Source organism: Ursus maritimus, unplaced genomic scaffold (genome assembly GCF_017311325.1).
Source record: "Ursus maritimus isolate PB19 unplaced genomic scaffold, ASM1731132v1 scaffold_5, whole genome shotgun sequence".
Taxonomy (NCBI): domain Eukaryota; kingdom Metazoa; phylum Chordata; class Mammalia; order Carnivora; family Ursidae; genus Ursus; species Ursus maritimus.
The window spans coordinates 6,209,737-6,224,258 of NW_024426663.1; positions in this window are offsets into that span (position 1 = coordinate 6,209,737).

Genomic DNA, 14,522 nt, shown 5'->3' on the forward strand with positions numbered 1-14,522 from the left:
AATAGTTATAAAGATTACCTAACAGTGAAATACTAGACTATAAATTTGGATGTTTTCGAGAATAAGAACGGGAGTGAATGGTGCATCAGTCCAAGTGGAGTTAAGATAGATGATTTAAAAGAATGCTTATTACTAAAACTAGGCTTATTACTAAACTGTAGTCTTAAAAAAAGTCATAATAGTAACTGAGAGCTGTATTTACTTAACATAAAGTTACTTAATTTTAACAAATTCATAATGAATTTAATGAATTATTCTAGGAAATTCTGTATTATAAATCACTAAGATCCAGTAACCTGTTGAACAGTATGATCAGTAACCATTACTATTCTTTCTAGTAAAATCACAGAGCAGTTATGGTGAAAGTAGTTCAGTACTGAAGTTTATAAAGGTATAATTTTATCTGATTTCATCTTCTTACTGCCCACAATAATGGCCTGGTTATTTTATTCACTTAAATATTAGAACTACTCACTTGAATCAGCTGATTATAAGATTGAGTGCTTGGTATTTGACATTAAATAGCCAATCCATTTTATTATAAAGATCCTGCCTTAGGTTCCCCTTATAGCTATTAAAATTTAACTTGTCTTGTAATTTAGGCAATGAGGGATCTGTTTAATCAGTTGTAATAATTTTAAGTGACTGTGTTTGACAAGCAGTCCTTTCTGCTTTCAATTAGTCCCTAATGTAGACAGCCAGATCTGATAATTCAGAAGTGTTTTGTTTTTTTTTTTTTTAACCTGAATTATCTGGTTTGGTTTACTGCATTGGCTGGGTTAATTGAAAAGTTGCCAGATATCCACTTCATGCTGTGCTATGCTGACAGGGCAATAACATATTTCATATACCAAATGGTTTCATGGATAAATGTGATGAAGACAAGACACTTTATTGCCATATTTATCTTCAGTCCTTCAAATGAAACATGGCCTCACAAATTTGGTCTCTCATTTTGGTTATCATTGTAATTATTGCCATTTACCAAGACCTAACTGATGAGTTGACAATTTACAATAATTATCCAGGCCAATAATTTATAATTTTTATAAAAGGATAATTTAGAGAAATTACTGCCTTAGAAATGTATACCTAATCATTTAGAATCAATTTATTCATTTAACTAATATATTTCTTACTTTGGAAATTTGGTTATTACATGATCCTTCCAGATTATTTATGTTTCTATAGATATTTCCTTTACAGTGTTATTTTGTCATATTTGTTTCAACTGCTAGTACAAATACTATTCACTGCTCAGAAATTTAAAAAAAATATATTATATAATAATATTGCATTTTTTTGATAAGGCTTTGTAGATAAATTAGAGTTGCCTTTGCTTCCCTTATTGATCTTTTTATGAAGCTTCTCAGCACATAAATACAATTATATTGGCATTGAGAAGCTATACATGTATTTTAAAAAATGGTATATGTCGAAAAATACAGAACTAAACTTGTTGAGAGAATGATAGCTTTCATGATTTTATAATACTGATTCTCAGTTTTATAGAATGAATATTCATTTTAACTCACTGCAGCTAAATTTTGTCATTTCTCTATTTTCTTAAAACAAAACACAATTTGGTACTCCTGCGAAGGAGGCAGAAAAATTGAATCTTACAGATGTTTTTCCATTTGATGAGATTATGTGGGAACTCTGGGAAGTATGGGCATTCAGTCCAGGCTGATCACTGTTCAAGTTGTCCTTGACCTTGACAAGGTCCTGGCTGATTCCCAAGTCAACAACTATTCTTTTCCACTTTATCATGAAAATGACCTCCTAGCTCGCTCTCAGGGACTAGGTTTTCCATCCAGGAGTCAGACTATGGTCCGATATTCTAGCCTACTTCAGGGCATCCACATCATATTCTCGGATGAGTTCTCTTAAAGAGAGCTTTCCATGATATATCATGTGAGATGTGGGTTCCCTGGTTGAGATTTTTGTTCAGGGGCAACTATACATGGGTCGTTAGCATTTCTGCATATCTTATGATTAGAGCTATTGTCAGCCTTTTGTCCTGGATTGTTTTCAAGAATGTTTTATAGCAAATAGCCTTGGAAGGGAGAGAGAGCTGTGTTTGCCTCTAAACAAGAGGACTGATATTTTGCCGTCCAGTGTAATAAAGATAAAATCTCCCTTTGGGACAAAGGTTCTATAGATCGGGTTGCAACCTTTATAAAAATTTGAGTTCCCTAAGTTCAGTGTTACTCAGTTGTGATGCATACCCACTGTGGGTGTAGCATCCAGCTGGGTTTACTTCTACCTTATTACTGTAGGGCTTGGTGAGGAAAGGGATCCAATGTGAACATGAAACACGTTACCTGCTGTCCTGTCACCCAGGAATCTCCTGTGTTTTGACAGCATTCGTGAAATTGTGGCTTGCAAATAGAGAAAATTTTCATATTCTTAACAGTTCTTGATAATTTTCACCAAGTGTAAGGTATCAGTTATTAAAGGCTGGAGGCAAGTAAGCAGAGATAAGAGAAATTTTATAAAGTGTGGACAGACCAAAGTGGTACTAGAGACCAAAGAGAAGTTCCCCATGACATCAAAATATGCCATTCTTGGAAAATCCTAAAAAGATCCCCATCACTGCTCATACTTCAAGCCCTGTTGAAGAGAAAGTTCTAATATCACATTCAAAATTCAATGCACTGGTGAATTTTATCAAACCAAAACTGCAACAAATTCCAAATACAACTGAATTAAATAAGAGATAGATCAGCCCCACAGACTACCAGTTCTCCATAATAAGTGATGTGCTTTTTTAAGAAAATATTATTTGAAAGGAAAATAATAATAATTATAATATATTATTATATTATTAATTAAATCAAATCACTTGGCCAAGAGAAGAGAGAGCCAACAAAGAAGAATCATAGGGGTGCCTGGATGGCTTAGTAGGTTAGACATCGGACTCTTGGTTTCTGCTCAGGTCATGATCTTGGGGTCATAGATTGAGCCCCAGTTTGGGCTCCCCACTCAGCAGGGAGTCTGGTAGAGATTCTCTCCCTCTGCCCCTCCCCCACTCATTCACATATGTGCTCTCTCTCTAAAATAAAGAAAGAAAGAAATCTTCAGAAGAATCAGATATTGCCTAAAGACTGAAATTATCAGGAAGATACTTTAACACTGATAAATATATTAATACATAAACAGCAAAATATGGATAATATTCATGTGATGATAGAGGATGAATTAAAGAGAAGGAAGTAGAAACTGTATAACCAATGAAAACAAAATAAATAGAAAATAAAGAATATGAAAAATATAATTGTTTTGATGGACTTAACAGTAAATTGACACATAAAATGAATCTGTGTGGATGAATATAGAGTCAGTAGAAATTATAATAGTGAAATATCAGTAGAAAAATTTGAAGAATATAAAAATGTGTATTTGAGATATATGGTAAATAATTTTTATAATATATGTGCAATTGAATACTCAAATATTTATTTGAGAATAAAATATTTTTAGAAAAGATCATGAAAGGGATTTTCCAAAATGGTGGAAATATTTTAAACAGAAAAAAAAAAAAAACCAAATAAGCAACAAACTGCAGCAAACATACACAGAATAAATAAAAAGAAAGACACATGTAGGCACACCAAATCACATTGCAGAAAACCAGTTGAAGAGAAAAATTTTTAAATATTCAGCAGAGAGAAAAAACACACACATATGATAAATAAGAGAATAACGGTACAAATCCAAATTAGAAAGAAAACAAAGTTGTCTCTATTTGCAGGTGACATGATCTTATTTATACTTATATTGAAATATAGACTCCACCAAAACTGTTAGAACTAATCAAAAAATTCCTAAAGTTGCAGTATACAAAATTAATATACATATTAATACTTGTTTTTATCTAGTAATAACAAGCTATCTGAAAGAGCAGCTAAGAAAATCCATTAAGATTTGTGAATTAAGAAAATCCCATTTATAATAGCATTGAAAATAATAAAATCCTTATGAGTAGATTTAACCAAGAAGGTGGAAGATCCGTATACTAAAAACTGGAAGACACTGATGAAAGAAATTAAAGAAGATGTAAATAAATGGAAAGATATCTTGTGTATTTAATTGGAAGAATTAATATTAAAATGTCCATTTACCTAAAGTGACCTAATGAGTCAGTGCAATCCTCATTAGAATTTTAATATTTTTTTCTTATCTTTATTATTGCAATCATATCCTAATTGGTGTCCTCCTTTCATTTTGTCCACATAAAACCTCTTCTCTACAGAACAGCCATACTGATTTTTGTAAAGCTTCAATCAAATGACACTTTTCCGTTGCTTAAGACTTCAAATGACTTCCCATTACAGAGTATAATCGTAATTTTCAAACATGGCTCACAAGGCACTTCATAATTTTGCCCCACCTGACTTTCTAATCTCATCTCCTACGCCTTCACTCCATGCTCACTGTGTTCCAGCTATACTGGCCTTTTTACTCCTTAGACACATTGGTCTTGCTCCCATCACAAGTGTTTGCACACCTGCTGGGTTTTGTTATGATATTTTTTACACAAATAGAAAAAAAAAATTCTGAAATTCGTATGGAACCACAAAAGACTCCAGATGGCAAAAGCAATCTTGAGCAAGAACAAAACTGGAGCAACCATACTTTTTTGATTTCAAACTATATTACAAACTTCTAGTTATCATAGCATTATGGTACTGGTATAAAAACAAAAACATAGGCCAATGGAACAGAATAAAAAGCACAGAAATAAACCACACATGTATAGTCAACTGATCTTTAACAAGGGTGCCAAGAACATGCAATGAGGTAAGAATAGTCTTTTTTGTAAATGGTGCTGAGAAAACTGGATGTACACATGCAGAATAAAATTAGACCCCTATCTTACACTACTTAAAAAAATTTACTTGAAGTATGTTAAAGACTTAAATGTAAGACCAATTATAAAACCATAAGACACCTAGATGAAAACAGAGATAAAACCTCCTTGACATTGGTCTTCGCAATGTGGGTTGGTTTTTTTTTGTTGTTGTTTTATTTTTGTTGTAGTTATGACACAAAAAGCACAGGCAACAAAAGCAAAAACAAAGTGCAACTACATTAAGCTAAAAACTTCTGCGCAGCAAAGGAAACCATCAAAAAATGAAAAGGCAACCTACAGATTGGGAGAAAATATTTGCAAACCACATACAGATGAAGGGTTAATATCCAAAATATGTAAGGAACTTATATAACTCAATAGCATATAAATAAATACGCAATTAAAAAATGAGCAAAGGGCCTGGATAGACAGTTTTCCAAAGATGTTATACAAATGGCCAACAGGTACATGTAAAGGTGCTCAACATCACTAATCACCATGTAAATGCAAATTAAAACCATAATGAGCTATCACTTCATGCCAGTCAGGATGGATATTATAAAAAAGACAAGGGATTACACATTTCCATTAAGGTGGGAGAAAATGGAACTCTTGGATGCTGTTGGTGGGAACGTAAATTGGTACAGACATTACGGAAAACAGAATGGAGTTTTCTAAAAAAAAAATTAAAAATACAACTACCATATGATCCAGCAATCCCCCTTTGGATATATTTCCAAGGGAAATTAAATCGGTATCTCAGAGAGATCTGCATTACTATGTTCGTTGCAGCCTTGTTCCCCACAGCCAAGATATGGAAACAACCTGTGCGTCCTACAGGTGAATGGATTAAGATGTGATAAACACATATATGTACATAGCTTTAACATCACTTAGAATACAGCATATCTGAAGCGACCCCATTACATGTTGCCCTCTCAGACCACCATCACTCCTTACTTTAGTCCCCTTGAATATCCAAATCCATGAACTCTGTGTTATTTTTACCATTATTTTGGATTCCTTGCCAGGCTTTTTCACTGTAAACATCCAAACAGGATAGATGTGATTGGTTCAATTGTCACATAATACATAGTTATTAAATATTAAATAAAATGTTAGCATCCCATTATCCTACTGACTGGGTTGGTGTTCACTTTTTTTTTTTTTTAAAGATTTTATTTATTTGACAGAGGGAGACAGCCAGCGAGAGAGGGAACACAAGCAGGGGGAGTGGGAGAGGAAGAAGCAGGCTCTTAGTGGAGGAGCCTGAACTGCGCTACCCAGGCGCCCCTGGTGTTCACTTTTTTCCTGAAATAATATTTACACAGGTAATTGGAACATGTAACAAAAGTATAGTGAACTTTGTGGGGTTAAAAAAAAAAAAAAAACTTTTTCAAAAAGGGATTGAGTGTGGCAGGTAGTCTAAAATTGCCCAGGCAAAATTATCTTAATTGGCGGGCACCTTGTATGGCTTTTAAAAGTAAGTATTTCTTAAGTTTGCCTGGAATGAAGTGAGCCCTTTTAGATTTCATAAATGTCTTTCAATTATGATTTTATTACTCCTTCTGTTTCAATCAGTTTTTGTCATCCATGGCAAACTTATCAGTTTACACTGTCAATAGCAACGCATATGAGTTCTTTTTTCCTACAAACTTACTTGCATTTGAAATCTCACCTTTTTTTTTCTTAATTATGATGTTAGTCACCATACAGTACATCATTAGTTTTTGATGTAGTGTTCCATGATTCATTGTTTGCATATAACACCCAGTGCTCCATGCAATAGGAGCCTCCTTAATACGCTTCACTGGGCTAGCCCATCCCCCGACTCCCAGCCCATCCCCTCACCCCCGAAATTCTCAGGTCTTGCTGAATTGTTATTCTTAATGCACTGATTTGAGATGCTAATGTATTTATATAGCAAGTCCTTATATCTGTTTCCAGGCTTTCTATTCTCTTCAGTTAATCTATTTTCCTAATACTACTGAGGTTACTGCACAAATTACATGTTGTATTAACACTGTGTCTTCACAGTATAATTTGATATTCGTTAGACTTTGCTTTTCTATGGAAGAGACTCTTAGAATCCCCAAATAAATGTTTTCTTCCTTTTCTCAAATAAGAAATTGTGTTTATGAGAAATCATTTCTTTTTATGGGCGTTCTCATGCATTGGCTAAGCTCTCAAAAACACAGTTGAATAGTACTATAATGAACACCTTGCCTTGTTACTAATTTTAGTTTTATGTTTGGAAAGTTACACCATTTAGTATGATGTTTGTGCTAAGTTTTTGGTAGATACCTTTTGCCAGATTAAAGAAATTCACTCCTATTTTTTATTAAGAGGTTGCTTGTTTTTATTTCTTAGTTGTTATATGTGGGTGTGGAATTTTTCAAAATGCTCTTTAAATTTAGTAAGGGTATCTAAGTAAATGAGAGGGAAAATTATTCAAAAGTTAATTTGTATCATCAACTTTTCTAATATTGAACCATTTCCCTTTTTTTTCTTTCATGTTATTTAAGTTAATAGTTTATATCAGACCCAATTTTATTTTTCAGTACCTTTTTTTTCCTGTTATGTAATCAGAGTTTTCTTCATGTGTTATAGTGAATTGGTTGGGCTTTCCTCTTACACATTTTGTGAACCAGTTCATATATTATAGAGTCTAGTTCATGAATTTTTGGCGTATGGTACATATAGAACTGTGTAAGCATGTTGTCTTTTGGGGTACAGGATTTTTTACCTATTCCGTTTCTGTAATCTTTACTGGTTGTGCCATCATCCTAAATTCTACAAATACATTCTATCATGTGTACTGTATTTTAATTACGATTACTGGTGAGAAAATTTGTGGTTTATAATTTTAAGTATTTATAAAAATTGTTATCTGAATAAAATAATTGTTTTATTCAGGATGGTTAATTTAGGATAAATTCTAGGAATTAAATGGTGGTCCAGAGTTTTTACAGTATTTTAGGATTTTGAATTTATATTACCAAATCACCCTTCGTAATTTTGCATTATGGATCCCAAATGTTTTTTTGTGTACTCAATTTCTGAAGTAGCTGAGCTGAAAAAAATGTTATTTCCTTGCTAATTCTGTGCTGGGTGCTGGGAATTTAGAAGAGTTCATGATGTTTGAGCAAGTTAGTAACAATACACATTTTGACACTAAATACAGAAATTTAGAATTGCTCAGTGGAGAAATGAGCTAAGTGAACAAGCAGAAAGCAGAGTAGCTGTTCTATAGACCTCAAGGCAGTGCCTCCTGAACCCTATGTGACACTCCTCAGTGACTTGATCTAAAACGCTAGAAGAACAGAGCATGGGGATATTTGAAGGGCTTTAGATTATACATACACACAATGGGAGCTGTGAAAAGCATTTGTGTAGAACCTTTTCCATGAGGGCAGGACTGCCATTCAATCAAGTACACAGAAATCTAAGGCATGATTTTAAGATATCACTATTAAAGAGGTCTTTATTTTATTCACGGTATACTAATTTTATAACATATTTAATGTGCTTTCATAGTTATTTTATATATAATACCTCTTGATTAAGATATTTCATTGATATTAGCTAATCAATTTACTTATCAAAATCAGGAGTTGGCAAATTACATTTTATGATTCAAATTAAACAGAACCACAGCCTGGTTTTGTACAACCTAAAAGCTAAGAGTGTTTTTTACTTTTTTATATGATTGAAAAAAATCAAAAGGAGAGTACTATTTTACGCCATGTAAAATAGTATGAAATCCACATTTGGTGTGCATAAATACAGTTTTATTGGAATACAGTCGCTCATTTATTTACATACTCTTTGTTATCATTCTTTTTTTTGTTTGTTTGTTATGTTCGTCACCATACAGTACATCATTAGTTTATGATGCAGTGTTCCATGATTCATTGTTTGCGTATAACACCCAGTGCTCCATGCAATATGTGCCCTCCTTAATACCCACCCTTGGGCTAACCCGTCCCTCCAAATGAGACCCTCCGAGACCCTCAGTTTGTTTCCTGGAGTCCATAGTCTCTCATGGTTCATCTCCCCCTCTCATTTCCCCCCCCTTCAAATTTCCCTTCCTTCTCCTAATGTCCTCCATGCTATTCCTTATGTTCCACATGTAAGTGAAACCATATGATAATTGTCTTTCTCTGCTTGACTTATTTCACTTAGCATAATCCCTTCCAGTTCTATCTGTGTTGATGCAAATGGTGGGTACTCATCCTTTCTGATAGCTGAGTAGTTTTCCCTTGGATATATGGACCACATCTTCTTTATCCATTCGTCTGTTGAAGGGCATCTTGGCTCCTTCCACAGTTTGGCTATTGTGGACATTGCTGCTATGAACATTGGGGTGCATGTGCCCCTTCTTTTCACTACATCTGTATCTTTGGGGTAAATACCTAGTAGTGCAATTGCTAGGTTGTAGGATAGCTCTATTCTTAACATCTTGAGGAAGCTCCATACTGTTTTCCAGAGTGGCTGTACCAGCTTGCATTCCCACCAATAGTGTAAGACTGTTCCCCTTTCTCCACATCCTCGCCAACATTTGTGGTTTCCTGTCTTGTTAATTTTTGCCATCCTAACTATAAGGTGTAAGGTGGTATCTCATTGTGGATTTGATTTGTATTTTGATTTGTATTTTGCTAGTGATGTTGAGCATCTTTTCATGTGTCTGTTAGCCATTTGTATGTCTTTTTTGGAGAAGTGTCTTTTCATGTCTTCTGTCCATTTTTTGACTGGGTTATTAGTTTTTTGAGTGTTGAGTTTGAGAAGTTTTTCTTTTTTTTTTATAGATTTTGAATATCAGTCCTTTATCTGTAATGTCATTTGCAAATATCTTCTCCCATTCCGTGGGCTGCCTTTTAGTTTTGTTGACTGTTTCCTTTGCTGTGCAGAAACTTTTTATCTTGATGAAGTCCCAGAAGTTCATTTTTGCTTTTGTTTCACTTGCTTTTGGAGATGTGTCTTGAAAGAAGTTACTGTGGCTGATATCGAAGAGGTTACTGCCTCTGTTCTTCTCTAGGATTTTGATGGATTCCTGTTTCGCATGGAAGTCTTTCAACCATTTTGAATTTATCTTTGTGTATGGTGTAAGAGAATGGTCCAGTTTCATTCTTCTATATGTAGCTGTACAATTTCCCCAGCACCACTTTGTTAGCATTCTAATGCTATAAGAGCAGAGTTGAGTAGTTGGGACAGAGGCCATATAGTTCATAAAGCTCAACATATTTACAGTTTGAACGCTTAGAGAAAAAGTTGCAAACCCCTGATCTAAACCAAAGGCAGAGTTTGGACTTCTTTTCATAGTTTGTGAAATGTTCACCTTTTTTTGACATTTCTCTTTTCTTGATCTGAAATTCTGATTTGTCTTCATTATGTAACTGTCAGTGTTATTTATCCCTCATTGTGCTTTCCTTTGTGCCCATCAGTTCATCAACTAATATCTAGGTATTTGCTGTGAACCATAAAATGAAATTTCCTTTTCTTAATGTTTGAATTTATTCTTGACCTGTTTAAAACACTTCTATAATGCTATTTCATTACTATCAATTATCTTTAAGATATATAACTGCTTTTATAAGTAATCATACCTATTTATAATACCTTTAAGAATACATTTCATGTTTGTATGCATATGTATTTCTACATTTATTTATTACTTACTACTTTTTTCTGTTTCACTCCATTTTCTAACATACCTTCCATTGCTGTTAGCAGAATGCATGTTTGTAAAGTTTGCTTGCTCGTTTTAAATTTTGCATGCGAATAAATAAATAAATAAATTTTGCATGCCTGAGAAAGACCTACTGTTACAATCACAAATAAATGTCAGTTTGGCCTGGGAAATATTTTTGGATCATACCCTCCCATTTAAGACTATATTCTATGTTGTCTTAGGTTGGTATAGTTAATACATTTGAGATATCATAGATTTTGAAGCCAAGTAACTTCTCTTGTAAGTTTGGATGATTCTTTTCCTTTATAAAATAATAAGACATACTTTGTTAATAGTTTTTCTTTGTTCCTCTTACATAGGATAGGTGCAAGTATCTATGATTTGTAGTCATTTGCTTAAATTTTTATGAAACATTTTTTAGTTTAATCTATATTGATTTTCTTCATTTTGTTCTGTCTTCTAGCTCCATAACAAAATGACTTGAATGTTGAGCTACAATATTCTATACTTCTTGCCTGTGATCTTTCCTCCCAATCTATTCAGCATTCCATTAGTTTCTTTTGAATTCTGTGTATTTCTCATTTTGTTTACATATTTTAATTCAGTATTATATGTTTTATTAAGTGATAATTTTTATATTGATTGTACCAGATAAGACTTCCAGTGTCACTTTAAATTGTACTCTGGTAGAATTTAATTCATTTTATTCTTGTTTCATAGCTTTAACACATTTTCTTTTAATCCTCTTGAAAAGACAAAAAAGTCATTTTCCATACTGTATATGAATTTTCTGTCAAAGATTTATATTTGAAACAACTTTCTATACAATATATAGAGATCTCTTCTTTGATATCTGCAGAACATTTTAAAGTATAGGTGTATGAGTTAAATGTTTTTATTTTTTAAGTAGCCTTTTTCCTACTACATTTTATTCTGGGAATGCATGGCCTTGGCTTCCTGTGTTTCATTTGCTGCATTTGCTTTCCATTTTCCATAAGTTTCTTCCATAAATTTTTCCTGTGTTGTGTACCACATTTGTTTTCTCTATAAATGACCTGATATTCTACATTTGCTAATGATTTTCCTTTACTTATCTTCATTCTTTAGGATTATCTATTTTCCGTTTTCTTTCCTATCCTTTCTTGGGATATCATGAGGGAAAATTAACAAATTCGTGTAGCTAATGTCTCATATTAATCAACAGTTTTAACGATCCTCTGTTCATTATAATTATTTAATTTTAGTGTTTAATATATATATATTTTCTCACTATTTGTTAGTCATTAGTATCAAAATATTTGTAATTCTTAAAAAAATAATTGTGTTTGATGCTTGGAAATAGAAAGTGGTGGCGAAAGGATAGCTGTTTATAGTACCAAAGCTCCTTCTCCAAATAGTAAGTATCTGGGGCCAACCCTTTGGTGATCTGGAGATCTTTCCACCAACTCCCTTCAGTTATCTTCCTATTCATTGCTTAGCTTGGAGGCCAAAGGCTGTCCTTGAAAGAAGCAGTTTCTCAGTAGAAACCTGCTGCATACTTTTGATTTGATTTGACATTGGTACTGTTCTTCTGAAGCCTGTTCCCATCTACTTTCTTCTGAATTAGTTACCCATTATGGTGCTTGTGTTGGGGAAGTGATTCAGATCAACTGATCTTGTCTCCTAGGGTGACTTCTGTTAAATATTGAATGCTGATCAGCTAATGGTTCCAATTGCTGTCTTATGGTTTTTTTCATGATAAAATAGAACCAGAAGTTGCTAGCTTTGATTTTTTTCTCTCTTGTCCCATAAGTTATAATGAAGTTATTTTCTTTTTTAAAATATTTTGCTGTTTTATAATTGTAGTTGATTTTTATTGGGGAGAATATTTTCACATCAGGAATTGAGCTAAGTTCTTTGCATGTATTATCTCACTTAATTCTCATAAAAAATCCATATGTTACTATTAATGTATCTACTTTACAGAAGGAAATTGAGACTCTTAGAGGTTATATAAATTGCTAACATGTACATAACTGGTAAATGACAGAGCCAGAAATCAAATCCAAATTTTTCTGACTATGGATATGAATGGATGCTATGTTAAACAACCTTTGCCAATGAGGTTGTAGTGAATAGAGAATAGATACTTTACCTTAACCTTTTTCCTTTATCTTTTTTTCAAAGCCTAATAAATTTTTAAAAATAGTCAGTGTACACTTATTTTCTTACCTGGGTCGTAGTTTTAAAAATTCAAAAATGAGTTTATTCCCTTTTTTTCCATTTTAATAATAAATATCAGGATGGCCCTTCCCACCATAACAAGCTTTGTATAATTCTAGAATAACTAAAATCTAGTGCTTAGTACAAGAAAAAAGTAAATATATAAACTTGTTTGCTGAAATTCCTTTGTGTCCTCTCATGTTGGAAGGTTGCTGACATAAGAAATACTATCATGTTTGTGTAGCATGACATCTGCAAAGAGAGGGGTTCTAGGAATACTTCTCATATTTTCATCTAAATTGAGTTACATGCATAGATTTTAGATTGTAGGAAGTTTATGGTTAATTACCCCTTTTGTGTTGAATTTTATTTTATGAGAATTTATTTAAGTGTATAAAATATATTTTTAAAAATGGATAATGTAAAACAAACTATTGCTAATCCTTTCACATGAAATTTATCAGGGAGATTTAGGGGGAAAAAATTAAATCACAACAATATCAAAACAATCCTATGTTATAGCACCATCAATGCTTACATGTTACTATCTTTCAGTCTGCAAGAAAAGGTTTTTGGGTAGTTTTGATGCAGGCAGGCCAGGTTCAAGGACCCTGAGTGGGTCCTGCAGGACTAGCCAAGAGGGTCCTTGGCTTCTTGCAGGACGGAAATCAAACACCACGAGCTGAGAGGAAGTAAGAGCAGAGTTTATTGAAGACATAGAACAGATACAGACAGTGTCTGGGAGACTCACAAAAGAAAATGTACATGAACCTCATCTTTGCTTGGGGTCTCGAATTTTTATTGAGGACAGTGATCTGGTGTAGGTGTCCTCTCAGGCATCCAGGAACTGATCCAACAAGGATGAGTGCTCAGGTGTCCTCCATGAGTCATTTATGCCTGGAGTCAGGGGTCTCGGTGTGAAGGTGTTTGGAGTCAGTGGTCTTGAAAAATGTTCATGGTAACCTCACCTGGATACTCCTTACATGTTATCTTTTGCGTGGGAAGACTCCAAAGAAATCATTAACTCCTTGACCTTTGCAAAGTGGACATTCATTAAGGCATGTGTAAGGTGGGGTGCAGGTCTTAACAAGAGTAGAAGCAGCAAAAGAAGCAAAGGAAAAAATCAGCTTTTTCTTTCATGGGGTCCCTTTGGTTTCCTTGTTTCATTTTCACACATTTCTCCTCATTCCTGTAGATTTCTTTGCAACATGAATTTATTTTTGATGTACTGGAACCAGTAACCTTGGACTAGTTCTGTGAGTATACTGAGTCCAAAGAGAATTGGCTTATTTGACTATATCTGGAATTAGTATATATCAAATCCCACTGTAGAGCTACTGCCATGACAAAATACCACAAACTGGGTGGCCTCAAACAGTAGAAATTATTGTCTCATAGCTCTAGGTGTTAGAAGTAGAAAATCAATGTGTTGTCAGGCCCTACTCCTTCTCTGTTACGTATAGGAAAGAATCTTTCCTTGCCTCTTCTAGCTTTGGAAAGTGGCTGTCTTTGGTGTTCCTGGCTTATAGCCACATCATCTCAGTCTTTCCCTACACTGTCACATGGCATTCTCCCTGTATGTCTGTATTTTCACATGCCGTCTTCTCCCTGTATCTCTTATAAGGAAAACAGTCATATATTGGATTAAGGACCTACCTTACTCCTTGTGAGCACATGTTAACTTAACTAATTATCTACAAGGACTCTTTTTCCAAATAAAGTCACATTCTGAGGTACTGGGAATTATTATGTCAATATATCTTTCTGAGGGAC